This window comes from Monodon monoceros, unplaced genomic scaffold (assembly GCF_005190385.1).
Source record: "Monodon monoceros isolate NGI ecotype Baffin Bay Population unplaced genomic scaffold, NGI_Narwhal_1 Super_Scaffold_22, whole genome shotgun sequence".
NCBI classification, from domain to species: domain Eukaryota; kingdom Metazoa; phylum Chordata; class Mammalia; order Artiodactyla; family Monodontidae; genus Monodon; species Monodon monoceros.
The window spans coordinates 120,555,788-120,569,174 of NW_021703779.1; the positions used below are offsets into that span (position 1 = coordinate 120,555,788).

The 13,387-nt window shown below is 37.5% G+C and overlaps 1 pseudogene; it reads left to right on the forward strand.

Annotated features, from left to right (window-relative positions):
• Positions 1–13,387, forward strand: part of LOC114905912 — a 97,276-nt pseudogene that overhangs the window by 15,456 nt on the left and 68,433 nt on the right.

The following is a 13,387-nucleotide window of genomic DNA, read 5'->3' on the forward strand; positions in this document are numbered from 1 at the left end:
GTGGCTCGCGGGCTCTAGAGCACAGGCTCAGTAGTTGTGACGCACGGGCTTAGTTGCTAGGAGGCATGTGGGATCTTCCCGGACCAAGGCTCAAACCCGTGTCCCCTGCATTGGCAGGTGGATTCTTAACCACTGAGCCACCAGGGAAGCCCTAGGCAAGTTATTCTGACAGCAAAGTCTAAGATGAATTGGAGCAAAAGGAACTTGAGAGTTTCTAAAGCTAGGAAGCATCTGTTGTAATTGTCTACATGTGAGGTGACAAGGATTCAGACCAGGTGGAGCAGTGAACAGATATAAAAGGCATGCATTGGAAGGATTATCAAGGGACGAAAGGGTTGCAGTGGATAAGGGCAAAAAAAGATTCAGAAAGGGCTCTAAGGTTTGGTACTAGGACTTATGAGAGATTGAAGATGACAGTGATTGATATAGGAAGGTGCTGAAAGACAACAGATGTCCAGGGAAGATGAAGAATAGACATTTGGACAAACTTGATCTGAGTTGAGAGGAGGAAAATTCAAGTAGAAGTCTCCTGCTGGCAAATAGAGATACTGACTACAGACTAAGAAAAATGTAGACCTCCAGGTCCTAATAATGGTGACCTGAATGCAAACTGTATTTTCCCTGTTGGGTTTAGTAAGAACATATTATTGTTAACACATCGTGAATGATCTTAATCTATATACTTATCTTTAAATTGTATTATTTATATTTATAGCAGAGCAGATACTGTGTAATTTTCTTAGTTTCCTCTAAAATTGTGTGTTAAAATGTCAGTGTTGGTGTTCGTTTAACGACCAGGGTGATGCTTTTAGAAGAGGCATTTGGGCTGACATTGTGTGGATTTTATTTTGGTGCAGAAGGTAGTTCAGGTACTCTCCCAGATGGCTGACCGAATAAAAACCTCTGCCGCATCAAGGACTTGCAAGTGTTCTGAATTTCCAAGGGCAGGAGTGGACTCTTGAGGAAATAGCTAATAGTGAAAAATGAAGAGGTTGAAGTTGGTTGATTTATAAATAGCTAACATTGTTCACATTGCATTTTGGAACTTTATAGGAGGAAAAAACCAACTCTGGTTCATTGTAACAAAGGAATCAAGAAGTTCCAGCAGAGGAAACAAACATATACTGCTTTAAATAACATACAGATATGTAAACCAAAGTGTTTATCTATCTCTGCCATACTCATAAGATATATTAAATCAAAATTTTTGAATCTTTTAGGAGGTCTGTGAAACCTGTTTTCAGATGATCATTATATCTGAAAAGAAGCTATGTACTAATTGCTTTTAAGTCTCCAGGGACCAGTAAGCATGATATGGACCATATATCATTTAAAGATATCATAGGCAATATAGTAGCCATTATTTATTGACTAAAGAGATATAGAGAAATGTTTCCAGACCACATTGCATTGGATATTTAGGCCACGAATAACGGACATCGCTTCCTTTGCCAAACAGATATAATTTGGGATTTTCCTCTGTTTTTGAAAAACAAAAACAAACAAAAAAATAAATAACTTAAAAGTTTAAGGGCTAAAAATCAAAGCCTCATCTTATAAATTATGAGAATTTTGCCAATACCTAATGATTTTAATGATTATCTATGTAGGTTAGGAAAGGACAGTGTTGACAGGTGAATTTTCAACTTCGAATAGCAGAAGGTGAACGGAATTTGTCTTGGTTATTGGTAAGCTGTGACCGTTTTCTACCATACTGAGAAGGTGTCTAAGGTGATACTGGAAAATCCTCTAAAGGCTCTGATGCTCCTGACTAGAAACTTTGTAATGTTTTCTAGATGATAGTTGGGTAGACTTTTAATAGTCTTGGTAGATTTCACTACAATATTTTGAAAAATTATTTAGTTGTGTACTGGCAGAAATTAAATATTCAGATGTAATGAGCTTAATTATTACAAAGGGTTTCTTTAAAGATGATGCAGTTATGGCTAGTGTTGCGTTTCCTCTTTGACACATGGATAGTGAGGATATTTAAACTATTTGGATTGTCTTGGGTATAAGAGAGTGTGTTTAAAATATATGGAAAGTGATTAGCTTCCTTTGTAGCCCATATGTAAAGTATTCATTGCTTTAAAAGCACCCAAAATGAGGCCTCCTGCCTCTGCCAAGGTGGATTTAGTCACTTCACGGAGCTCTTTTGGTCTGACTACAGATTTTTGTCTGTGAAGGGAGTTTTCCCACTGGTATTGACTCCTCAGCTAGTTGGAGTTCCATTAAACATTTCTGTGATCCCAAGATTATCCAAATTTCTCTTTCTCAAAGGAAACCTGATACAAGATACAGTCAGTAGTGTAGCCCTCCATTCATTCTCCATTCTTCCTCCAAGCAACATAGCCACACGTAGCTTGGGGATCTAAGGGATATGGAAATAAAACAGAAGTGAGTGAAACTGCCTATTGGCGACTGCCTTTCTCTGTGTGACAACCAGTGCTATTGTTATGAGGGACCACAGATTGAAAAGGACCTGGGGGCAAAGGAAAGACACAGTCTTTTTCTTCAGGTTGAGTCCACCCAAAACAGAAAGGTGAGGTGCATATCAAACCTCTCTCAGACATCTGAAAAACCAAACTTGGTGTAAATTCTAACACCTCCGTGAGCTTGCATTATCTCTTTCCCATCCAGTATTCACTGAAATATATTGCTGCATGTTATACTCTTTTCTAGAATGTCTCTGCAACTCCATTTGATAGTTATACTGCTATGTTGTTTTCCCCTCTTTTACCAATAATGATGGGTCCTTTTGATGTTTTGCAGTGGGGAAAAATATGTGCCATAAAGAGATATCTATTAGAATGTAACCCCCATAGAGCATGGATTTTGTGTTTTTCCTGCTCACTTAGAGAGCCACACTATCTGGCACTAATACTCTGAATGAAAGAATGAGAGAATTAATTAATTAAAAGTTATATGTTTAAAGTATGAATAAAAGGACATCATATAGAAATAAAGTTACTTTACAAAATTAGTCTCTCAAGCTAATCATGCTACTTTGTATAAGTTGTCTATTGTTTACAAATTAGAGGTCGCTCCTCTTATCCTAAAGACTCTCCTTTCAGAAAATTGATCATTATTATCGTGTCAATAGCACCTCGCAGAGATTCAGGTTTGCCAATTTTATTCGCAGTACTATGTAATGGAATCTTCAGCCCATTTAAAATTTTGAGTGTATCAGTATTCTCTTATATTAAGCATCAGGAATTCTCTAGTGGGTCAACTCATTGTGGTCAGGGACAACTATTCCACTGAAAGATATTCTCCTCTGCAAAGATAGCCAACCAGCTTTCCCATTAGTGTGAATCCTGACTTCTCTCACATTACTGAACAGGCACTTACAACTTTTAATGCTTCAGTCTGTATTGGTCATATTTCCTACTTAAAAGTCAAATTACATATGATTGTGAATTCTTTAGATAAACACTGTGCAGCTACATAATGAAATTAAAGCCGGAGAAGGCCTCGATTTATTGCAGTGTTTCCCCCACCTCTTGGAACCTTTAACAGATGGCTCGCTTCTTTGGTTAAGTATTTTACTGACAGTTTTAACAAAATGTCTTTCCTCCCTGTACATTTGAATTAAGAGTAAAGTGACAAGCAGCATGAAGAATGTAATAGAAATTGCCATCATTCCATCATTCCACCATCTGATAAAACCAAATCTACTTCTTGCCTTACACTCTATTACTGACATTAAAATATATGTACTTTGAAAGTTCTAACATGTCTCTATTACCTCTAAAATTTTGTAGCCTATGCAACATAAATAGAACTTCAAATCCCTATTCTTTAAGAATTTAATTCTCAGGAGAGGAGCAATGATTATTAAATATTTAGCATGGAATTGAATATAAACCATATACATGAGTTATGTACAGAATTTTGTAATTTGCTCCATTGGCATATAACAATAGTCTTTTTAAATTCACTGTTCCTTTTATTCCTCCACAATTTTTCTATATAACCTTTTCTACATAATCAACAATAATCTGTGTATAATTTAACCGTTGTACTCATTCGGCATATTCTTCGCTCTTATTTCTGTCCTCAGGAAAATGATTTCAGGCAAGGTATGAATGTTGGTATAAAGATATTATTGGCATCTTTTAAAAGCACTTTCCCTGTCACTAGTGATAATTTTACTATGTACAAACATGGAGCAAAACCTGTCATTATTTGTTTTAAAATTCCATATGACTACTATAACACTTCTAAAAACTGTCCCGAGAAAGTAATCTCTCCAATCCCCAAGAAAAACATACCCCAAAATGTTATGTGCAGCAGTGTTTATCAGGGTCAAAAAATGGATTCAACATAAATGTCTAATCATAGAATCAAGAAAATCGTGTTACATCCACGCTGTGGAATACACTGTAGCCATTAAAATAAAAATTATGACCATTACATAATTACCTGAAAAAAATAAACATATTAGGGTGTAAAAAGCCAAACATAAATTTGTATCTATATTATGATTACAGGTATGTGAAAACAACGTATGTATGTATGTATAAATGTATGTATGTACCTACACGAGAACTGGAAAATAGCAAGGCATAGTGAACACAGGTAAGCTGTTTGAGGTGTGGAATAGGAAATTTTTACCTTAAAAATGTTTTCACTGTTATTGTTATGAAAGTGTTTAATTTTTTAATGTATTTTGAAGTTTCAATATAACCACATTTCCCCTAACCAACAGCTGATGATAATAGACTGTAATTAATGCAGTATTTTATCCTATTTAGCCTTTGGTGTTGAACTCGGGCAGCATTCATGGGCTGTTAAGTTTCATGACTCAATAATGACAGAGCAGCTTCTTAAAGCCTTCGTGACCTCCAAATAGCTAAAAGATATGTTTAGATTCTCTGCTATTAAAGAATAAATAATCCAACCCATTCTTTCAGGAGGGGAATTTATTTAGGCAACTAAAACATGTAAAAGAGGATTATCTACATGTTATTCATTGTTCTATATCACATAGATGGAATGGGAGCTAAATACCTTACATGAGTTTGACAAAATATGTATGTGATTAATTAGAATACATATTGCTTCTGTCACAAAATCCTAACTGAATTCAACTTAATCTCGGGTGGCCTCGTCCAGCAGCGGCTTGAAGGAGGATCTCAGTTCCCCGCAAAGAGACTGAAGCCAGACCGTGGCAGTGAGAGCACTGGAACCCTAACCACTAGACCACGAGGGCCAGTGACAAGTGGCTAGTGACAAGGCCCTGGCTTGTGTGCTTTGTAGGAATGAATTTCAGCAAAGAGATGGAAAGTAGTGAAACAAGTAAACTGCTTATTAGGAGGAAAAAAAGAGTATGTGTGAATACACACATGGGTGGGCTCAGAGAGAGAGTCAGTCTTCATGGTAGTTTGAATGATTAAATGGGGCATTTCTTTCGGGTTTCCTTTGGCCAATCATCTTGCTATGCCTGGTTCTTTTTTTTTTTTAATGAATTTGTTTTATTTATTTATTTGGCCACACTGCATTGCATGCAGGATCTCAGTTCCCCAATCAGGGATCGAACCCATGCCCCCTGCAGTGGAAGTGTGGAATCTTAACCACTGGACGGCCAGGGAAGTCCCATTGCTTTGCCTGTTTCTGAGTCCGTATTTGGTTTATCTCAGTGTCCTCCCGTGTGTGTGCGTGCATCCCTTAGCCAAGATGGATTCCAGCGCAGAGGCCTATGGGTAAGTTGACATCACCTACTATGGGGTGGCGCCCCCTCCCTTTTGAACTCCGAGGAGCCTTTCTGTACGTGTGTAGTCAGGAAGGTCTCCTTGATCCCGAGAATGAGGAATATGTGGTCTCTTTATCTTTGAACTGGGCAGGGCTCTGCTCATCTCTGCTCCCGCTATTATCTTTGCCTTGGAGTATCTGTCCACAGGGGACAGACTCCAGCTGCTCAGCCTGGGCCCCATCTATCTCCTGCCTCAAGATCATTCAAGTTTAGTCCAATGGAACTTAATGTTTTCAACCTTCTATCTTCTTACATTGGCATTATTCTAAACCTAGTTCATATACAAATATTATCAATTGTTCCTACACTGCAACTCCATGCACAAGGACAGAGAACTTACGAATTAGTTTATTCGTTTACTTTTTTTCTAACTGCTGTAGGAGAGCAAAATATGCCACCCCAAAATGTGTCTCTTTGACATGAGGATTATTTTAAGCTGATTATTGTTAAGAAACAGAAAACTCAGGAATTTTTTTTCTTTATACCCTCTCCTTAACTGCCTAGAAGAATTTAGATAGGGAGCCTGTACCTGGAAGACAGCATCACCAAAGATAACTTTGTTTTACATAAGAAAGACTTCTCCCTTGGCATGGCAAACATTTGTTTACCAAACATTACTTCTTCCCATCTTCTCCTTGCGAATTGTCTTCCTCCCCTTTGAAGTCTCAAACCCCTACCCCTCCTCCTTTGTTCAGGGTAGCATATAAACCTCAGTTGTCTGACTGCCTATGGGTCTCATATTCTTATGGGGTCCCATTAGAATTCAAAATTAAATTTGATTTTCTCCTACTAATCTTTCTCATGTCAACTTAATTATTAGACCAGCCAGAAGAACCTAGAAGGAAAGAAGAAAAATTTTCCTCCCCAAAACTACATAGAAAATAACATACCACTGTGTATGGTGGTCAGAATAATGACCTTAGAAAGATGTCCACATTCTAATCTAAGGAACCTGTACCTGTGGTACCTTACATGGCACAAGGGACTTTGCAGATGTGACTAACTTAAGGATCCTGAGATGCGGAGACTATTCTGGTATTTTGGGTATAGGCTGAATGTACACAAAAGTCCTTATAAAACGAAGGCAAGAAGTCTTAGAAGGAGGTGCAAGGATACAAGCATAGTCAGAGGAGAGAGATTTGAAGCTGCTACATCGTTGGCTTTGAAGACGGAAGAAGGGGTTATGAGAAAAGGAAGGTAGGTGGCTTCGAGAAACTGAATAAGGCAAGGAAATGGATTTCTGCCTAGAGTCTCCAGAAGGAATGCAGCCTGGCTGACAAGCTGATTTTAGCCCAGTGAGACACATTTCAGACTTCTGACCTCCAGAACTGTAAGAGAATACATTCGTGTGTTTTAAGCCCCTCTGTTTGTGATAATTTATTGCAGCAGCAATTGGAATCTAATACAATGTGTTTCATAATGTGTTCCTGAGAAGCTCATGGAAATTTAAGTTTTGAAGGTTAATTGATAGTTTTTAAGCATGCTGGGGAAATTCACTATTTCAAGGAAGGTCAAGAATGGATCCAATTTTTTAAAGCAGACTCCTTTCCCATTGTGAAAATCCACCTAATACGTTTTATATACTTACATTGTTCTTTGCCACATTTTTCTCATACAGAAAACGTTGAAATACCCCAGATAAAGCAACAAATGTTGCCTAGACAGCATAGAAAACTGTGAGATTCTGGATTTTTAAGCCTAGAATGTGGGTTGACTGTTTCAGACCTTCAGGGGTCACTGGGGTATTGCTGGTGGTGGCTGTTGTGAATGTGTTTGTTTCTTGTGTTTCTCCTTCGTGAGGAAATCTTAACCCCTGTGTACAGAAAGCCTTGCCTAGGTTTGCCTCTAGATTTGATGCTTGCCTCTGGCAGTGGAATTCCTAACAACTGAGCAAATCGGAAGGAGATGGGGATCTCATATGAATCAGTGCCATTTAGGAACTCACCCACTTACTGAACAAAAGGACCAGACCCCCGGTGGGAACAGAAGTGCTGATCAGGAAGCATAGGTGGCTGTTTCTAGCAGTTAGAATCAAACTCCTTTTTTCAGTGTAGCCTGGGGACATTTTCAACTCTGACCTCCCTCATTACTCTGTAAGGAAACAAAAATGTTTCCATAGCTCTAGGCTTCTACCCCACACTGTAGCAAAGGTCAAAGTTTACTACCACTCTAGCTAATTTCATGAAAATAATTTTTGTTCATTGTGTAGGAAGCAGCCTCAACTTTGTGCCATTGCTGCACTATGAAAGAAAATGCCATGAGAAGACTCTTGGAACATTCAGCAAGTACTTTTTATAGATTCTATTCTACATAAAAAGTGCCAGCATGTAGAGTCAAATAGGAATTAGTACAAGTGGGCAACAAACCAAACAAAGTTGAAAAACATTGAAATATATAACTATTTCAGTTGTTCTGTTTTCTCCCACTGCAGTTTATTAATTGGGTTGTTAAACACATGTCTGCAACTCCTCCTGAGCTGGAATTGGTCATTTACCTAACACTTTATTTTCTAATATCTCAAAGGATACACGGCCTGTCTCATGATTCTTCAGAAATTCATTTCGAGTTAATTGGCAAGTGAGGAATTCTGGACCATTTGATGAATGTGTACTGTGTGCCAGGCCAGGGATCTGCAGTAGGGACCAGGATTGCTGGACACTGACCTCATGCTGATCAGAGTGTACAAGTACGACTTGTTGAGGCAATTGGGGAGCGTGACTTAGAGGTACAGACTGAGGCAGCAGTATAAACAGACAGATTTGTCTGCTGCTCTGGCACATTCAGCCCCTATAATATATATAGTCCATTTCTGTCTACAAATGAAGATATGTTGACCCGTCGTTTGCTGCTGGTAGAATATACCTTGGACTAACTATTGTTACAATCTCACATTCTTTCTCATTTTTAAGTGAGCATTTTCTTATTGTAATTTTTAAAACAAGTTTATTGCATTATAATTTATATAATAAAATGTACCCATTTCAAGGGTGCAGTTTAATGAGTTTTGACAAACATATATAGTCATATAACCATCACCAGAGTCAAGTTATAAAATATTTCTATGACCCAAAATGTTTTATCCTGCCCCTTTGAAATCAGTTTTTCTTCTCCCACAGTGTTCAAGACCTACCTGCTTTTTGTCACCATAGATTAGATTTAACTTTTCCAGAATGTCACATAAATGAAATCAGACAGTATGGGCTATTTGTGTGTGGTTTCTTTCTTTCAGCATAATGGCTGTGAGATTAATCTATGTTGTGTGTGAATTGAAAGTTCATTCCTTTTTATTGCTGAGTAGTATTCCACTGTATGGATGGACCACAATTTGTTTATTCATTCACCAGCTGAAGGACGTTTGGGATGTTTCCAGATTTGGGCTATGGTGAATAACGCTGCTATGAACATTCATATGCAGGTTTTTGTATAGATGTGTTTTTATTTCTCTTGGGTACATGCCTAGGAGTGGAATTTTGGATCATATGGTAAGTATATGTTTAACTTTGTGAGAAACTGTCAAATTGTTTTCCAAAGTGGATGTACCATTTTTCAGTTCCACCAGTAATCATGAGAATTCCAAGTTGTTCCGTATTCTCATCAATGCTTCCTGTCATCATTCTTGTTCACTTTAACCATTCTAGTGTGAATATAGTGGTGTCTTTTGTGGTTTTAATTGGCATTCCCTGTTGACTAATGACGTTGAGTATCATTTCATATTCTTACTGGCCATTGATATATATTTTTTGTTAACAGTGCACAGATTTTTGTGGTTTTTAATTGAGTTGTTTACCTTTTTATATTCAGTTGGAGATGTAGTTTATATATTCTGGATAGCTATCTTTATTAGATATATGTATTGTAAATATTTTTTCCCTGTCTGTAGCTTGTCTTTTCATTTTCTTAATGATGAAGAATGACTGATTTTTCTAGGTATTTGTCTGTTACAAACATGTCTAGGTGAAGTGATCAATGTTGCTTTTCAACCTGCCTATGTGATGAAAGACTCAAAAAGTCTAAGACTCTTAAATTTTAGAGTAATAAATTCTAATTGAGTGACATTTTCAGGAACTCATGAAAACAATCAGGAACACAAAGGTAATATTAATATTTTTGACTTGACATAATGAACAAAATCTTCCTTGTTAAAATTCTCCTTGCAAGAGTATGGAATCAGAGATTTATGCCTAGAGTACTATCCTAATGCAATTATTTATTATAGTGTTTGTTTAGATATTTCTTTTAAAATTGAAGAGGTACGTTGAGTTCATGTTTTAAGTGTAAAGTTCTCCTTTAACCCCCTTCATCCAGTACAATTCTGCTAGTATTGTGGAAAGACAAAAACAAAGTTTTAACATTAAAGTAACATTTTTGTCACTCAATGCATCATTTTATGATTTGTCCTTCACATATTTTTTTCTCTTTTCATAGAAATTAATAGCCATGTTATAGTTATTCTTTGAGGGATATGAAAATTAATATTGTAAAGGTTTAAGTTTGGGATAAATGTTTCAAGTAGGACATTGATCTTTTCATTTTTGATAAAGATGATCTATATTCTATTAAAATCCACATGCTCTGGATGGGCAGACATGTTTGCATTTTCTCCATTTTTACTGTACATTTCATTTTCTGTCAAAAGGGAAAGAGAGGTGAAAAAGGAAGAATGATCAACAAGTATATTTCCCTTATAATTTATTTTCATGGCTGATGTTGAAGAAAAAGTTAAATAAAAATTAAGACTCTTCCTCCTCTAAAAAAATATTAAGTAGTATTCCAATGTCATAAGATAAAAATTTAATATCAACTTGTTTTCTGCATATATTTGTGAGTAAAGATGAAATATTGCTTGGAGAGTTGAAATTCTCAACATTGCTGTATTCATAGTTCTGATCATTAATTTCTGAAGAAGAGCATGCATAATGTGTGATACATTTTGCCTAAAGAAGTTTCCCCAAAACCCCACAGGGAAAACCCAAAATAGAGCCAGATTCATCAAACAGGACTGCTATTTTCCATTCGTACCTTTCCATGTTTTATTTTTCAGTGATTCCTAAAGCAGTTTCTCAAACTCCAAAGCAGTCTTAATATTCTTTGAACATTGGCACAAATTAATATTAATAGTAATGAGTTCATTTGTGTTTCAGTAGTGGATAACTTAATTTCAGTTATTAAAGTACAATCCTGAGGGTAGGAGAAAAGCATCAAGGGGTCCCCAGGAAGCAGGACACGGAAAGGGTATCCAACATTTAGGCTCACTTATCAAACTTTCCCTTAGGCCACCTTTCTTTCCAAGTGTCTCTGACTGTCTATGTTATGTTCACGCAACTTCCTCGGGAATCTTAGCACCGTGCAAGATCATTTAAGTAGGATGTAATGGAGAGGTCCCTGAACTCTGAGTCAAACCCATCAAAATCTGAATCTTGGCTCTGTGAATGCTACCTTGCTGAGCTTCAGTTTCCTGATCTGTAAGATGGAGATGGCAAAATGTGCTTCACATAATAGTGAGGACAAAATGAGATAATGTATGTGAGGGTGTCCAGCCAATGGCAGGGGGTTATATTACATATAAATTGAACATAAATTTGAATTCAAACATAATGAACTTAATTGAAGTGACAGAATTTTTTTTTTTTTTTTTGGCATTGCAGAGATTTGTTTGCTTCAAGTCAGAGTTGGAAGAGACCTCAGAAGTCACGTTGCTTAACCCTTAATTGAAATATGTGTTCTGGCAACAGCCTCCCAGACTGGTGGTAGACTATGATCTGCTAGGGCATCCCAGTTATGAGAAGCTACTGCCCTCTGAGGCATTCCACTCCGTTGTTTAATAGCTCCTCTTAGAAGCAATTCCTACTTCATTCATCATTCAACAGATATTTATTAAGCATCTACTATATGCCAGGCATTATGGATAAAAAGGTAAGACAGACAACCTTTGCTCTTCTGGAGCTCACAGCTTTATGAGGATGACATATAAATGGATAGTCACACAAGTGTGATGAGTATTGTGATGGGCATGAGGGCTGTGCAAATGCAGATAAGGGCATAAGTATGGCCTCCCATGGGGGTTGGATGGTGAGAAAAGGCTCCCGAGAGCAGAGACTTGAAGGATGAGTAAGTTCTCCTTGCAAAGAACAGGGGAATGGGTGCTCTATCCCAGCAACTGAAGCAACAGGAACAAAGGCAAGAGGTGAGAGAGAAGATGGCTTGTGTGGAAAACTGCAGGTATGACTAGAAACTGAATATGAGGGTCATTGTAAGGGCTAAGACTTAACAGGTGCCTGGTCATGAAGAGGAAACTTTGGTATACTAACAAGCTGAGGCTTTATCTTGAGGGCACTGGAGACTCATTAGAGTGTTTTGAGAAGAGGAGTAGAGTGGTCAGGTTTGTGAAGAAAGTATAAATGTGCTCCGCAACTCTTATTGCAAGAAATGGCACAAAATTCAGTTTCAAATAGAATTAAATTAAATCTGGCTTTGAGCACCCCCTCCCCCTTATCAGGATGGCAAGATTCTAATATTGCTCATGTTTTAGGAATTCTCACTTTTTTCTAACTTGCATAGATTCTTCATCTGTTTTTTATTTAAGTTGTTCAGCTACTGTTTCAGGGTGAATTCAGGGTGATTTTTTTACCCTTGTTTTTTTTATTATGCTCATAATATCAAATTGTGCTTCACTAATTAATACTGAAGAAAGTTTTATAGGCAACGATAGACCTACAGAGTTCAAAATCTATTGAAAAACCAACTCTAAAGTTTCCAGAAAGAGATAATTTCACATGTGGTTGGTTTTAGAGCTCCATGTGTATGAACTGTACCTTATTTAATATCCTTTATAATGTACTGTGGAGTATGCTATGCAAGAGGAAATTGAAAGAATGGTGTGCTGGTCTCCTTGTTCTCTCCAAAAGGCTCACGCTCTCTCTCCCAGGTCAAAGGGCTTTGATCTCCCCAATGCCAGTCCCTCTCAGTGGACACAAACTCCAAAAGGAAAGTCTGTGTACGTGGGTGTCTTCCAGGTATTCTGTAACTTTGGGTTTTGAATCTAGTGGACACAGGGAAAAGATTGTCCTTAGCAAAAGAAGCTGTGGAGAAGGAAAACTAATTTACCCTCTACCATCTAGGTTCTTTGCTGAGACCCCCTTGTAATAAAAAGGACAGCTTAACAGAAGAAAAACAAACAGAAGTTTAATAATATGGACACCTCCTGTATGCATGACCCAGGAAACCTGAAAAGCTCTTTAATGACCCAAGCCACCACCTTAAATATCATCTTCAGCTAAAGACAAAAGAAAGATGCTGGGGGTCAGGGGAGCCAGTTATGCGAGGTGACCAGGAAGAGCACAGTGAACAAGGGAAGGTTGTTGTACAGATTTAGCAGGTTGCCTTCTCCATTGATAAATTTCTAGAGATTAGAATCTTCCTCCTCTTTCTGGTATAGACAGACCTTACAAATGGAGATTTCCCTGACAGATATAAATGTCTCTTACAAAAGGGTAACTTCTACTTGGTTTTCAGAGCTTCTCCTGTGCCTGCAGTTTCTCAAAATATCCTGCCCAAAGTAATCCTTATACCAAAGAGGCATACTTTGGGGTATCAAATTCTCCCCTTTAAAGCAAACACCCAAAACACAAAAAG